This window comes from Aplysia californica, unplaced genomic scaffold, assembly GCF_000002075.1.
Source record: "Aplysia californica isolate F4 #8 unplaced genomic scaffold, AplCal3.0 scaffold00613, whole genome shotgun sequence".
NCBI classification, from domain to species: domain Eukaryota; kingdom Metazoa; phylum Mollusca; class Gastropoda; order Aplysiida; family Aplysiidae; genus Aplysia; species Aplysia californica.
In genome coordinates, this window is record NW_004797883.1 from 109323 (window position 1) to 111777 (window position 2455).

The window sequence follows — 2455 nt, forward strand, 5'->3', positions numbered from 1 at the left end:
GCCGTACTTAAGTACGGCTAGCCACTTCGTATTAATATTTTCCCTTCATCATATTCGCCTGTATACATAAACTATATATATAGAAATGAATCTTGTTTTGAGCCTGGAACCAGAATATCGACTGTCATGATTCATCATATCATATATATATATAGGCCTATATAATAAACGTGAAAGACAAAAATAATGCTCAAACTCAAAGTACTGTAGAATAGCTCAAGTAGACCTATTCAGTGTGAGAGGTGTAAGAACTGTGGGGGGGCAAGATGCAGTGATAGTGAAAATCTGCGAATCTTGAACAGAAAGCTAAAATATAGAGATCTAATTTACTGTCACCAATCCAATGAAACGCGAACACTCAGGCCCCTAAGTTCCATTATAACTCGTTTACAAGTTATGACCATTCCCGATTTCACACAAGGCCTGCAACAACGCAGAGAGCTGAAGTAGTAATAAAAATTTATTAAACATTTATTTTCAGTTTCAGTTTGTCTGTTTTTGTCCTCAGGTGTTGCGTCCAGCCCTCCCCCTATCCCCGAGTGCGTCTTTTAAAAAAATAAATAATCTCCCCCCATTCCTGAGTCCTGTACTTCGCAGCGCTCAGAATGCGCGCAGGTTCATTGACCGGTCACAATGGCGAGCCCGACAAGACGCTTGTATAACTTTCTTTTCTTTTTTTTGTTGTTGCCCCCACAAGTGACAGCACAGTGACGAATATTTATTTATTTTCATGGCGACACCCCGTTTGTAATGCCGAACCTGCATGTTACAATAAACGTTGTGTTATCAGACAATTACTGACAAATTTCTGGGTGGTAACGAAAGCGAAAGAAGATCTTGATTTTCTAGTCGAGCATTGGTGACACAATTCTGCTTGCCGCCAAAGCCACTAGTTCGCGTGAAACGTACTCTCAGAGCCGAATTAATGTCACAATCGCGACCGGCAGAAATGAACTTAGAGACATTATTGGATTTGGTTTTCAAATATTTAGATCTTTTATGTATTTTCGCGGGTCTTGGCGATTTTTTTTTTAATTCCCGGGGCCTGGCAGTCACCCTGCTCCCAACAACTCTCTTTCTGATTGGCCCGCTATCGCGTAGCGGAGTTTAGCGGAGGAACTGGCGGTAGCGGAAATCCGCTAAATAGCGGACTATTGAGACCCATGCGTCCTTAAGTACGGCTAGCCTGGCTGTCTACCCGTACTTAAGTACGGCTAGACAAGAAGTCTGCCAGTCTAGCCGTACTTATCTTAGGCCCAATTAGAAAACAGGAGGTTTAAAATACATGCACTGTCATTAAGGAACCTGGTTTCGTCTCGCAAATACTTTAGGTACTGCACACTAAAAATGTATAGATCTATTTACAATTCAGTAGGCCTATTTTTTGTAAATGGTCAGTCTAGCCATCATATTAAGAATAAGTACGGCTAGACTGCGAGTCTAGCCCGGCCAGTCTAGCCGTCATTAAGTACAGCTAGCCTCTTCCATCTAACATACGTCGTCCTCGTGCGGTCGTGTCGCCACCACGACTGACAAAAAAGTGGGAATCCCTCAATAAGGTCAAACAAGACGGCTGTTACTATAAATATCGGCCAATGGCGTACTGCTGACATTTTTTAATCCGCTGTGTGGTTCAGGGGGGTATGCCCCCCTTGAATTTGACCATAAAATATAATGTTAAATTGCAAAGAGAATAGACTAGAGGTTTGACAGGCTATCTCTCCATATCAGCACGTGTGTCAAAAAGAAATCGTCGGTGGGGCCAAAACTAGTATCCCCAAACTGGGCCAAACGGGACACTTTCTCCAGTAGGCCTACCGAATTGACAATAATACTTTCACGTCTTTGAAAGGAAGGCTACTGACACTGTTGTTAGTGTCATGACAGTGAATATTACGTGAAATGTACTGAATGGAACAGTTATTAGCCTAATACGTTCATTTGTTACCATGACTTGCATCTTACCCTACTTCTATGGTGTTGCAATGACTATCTTATGAACTGAATGACAGGATGCTGGTTGTTGACGATCACTTTTGACACTTGACAACAACACTCAGCCAAAAAAAGCTACAGTACAGGCTACAGCTCATACAGTACAGCCATTTGTACACAAGCAAGGGGGAGACAACTTTGAACAACAATGAATGAACAACGAATGAATGGACAAATGCGCGCGAAGGATGATGGGCCTTGGTCCTCCTAAAACGCCTCTCTTCGGGTTAAAGAGTTATCTCCTTGGAAGACAAAGAGGTTATAATGAAGTACTAGAGGTCGCAGCTGTGACGTCACCCACGTAAACTGAATATGGCTGTGCGGGCCCACTCAGCTCGCTTTCTCGCCATTTTTGAGAGGATTAGAAACTGCGCTGTCACGCTGCGAGTTCCTCGCAACGCCTAGGTCTATATAGAATTTGAAGCTCAGTTCAGTTTTATTTGAAGTTTTCTTTTTGTTT

The 2455-nt window shown here is 42.6% G+C and overlaps 1 protein-coding gene across 3 annotated transcripts in view; it reads right to left on the minus strand.

Annotated features, from left to right (window-relative positions):
* Nucleotides 1-2161, minus strand: part of LOC101853192 — a 19779-nt gene extending 17618 nt beyond the window's left edge. For all 3 annotated transcript variants that reach the window (XR_001185223.2, XR_004859082.1, XM_013087637.1), the window contains exon 1: nt 1966-2161. The gene's annotated coding sequence lies outside the window, so the exon portion shown is untranslated. The remainder of the gene's footprint in view (nt 1-1965) is intronic.
* Nucleotides 2162-2455: the final 294 nt, after the last annotated feature.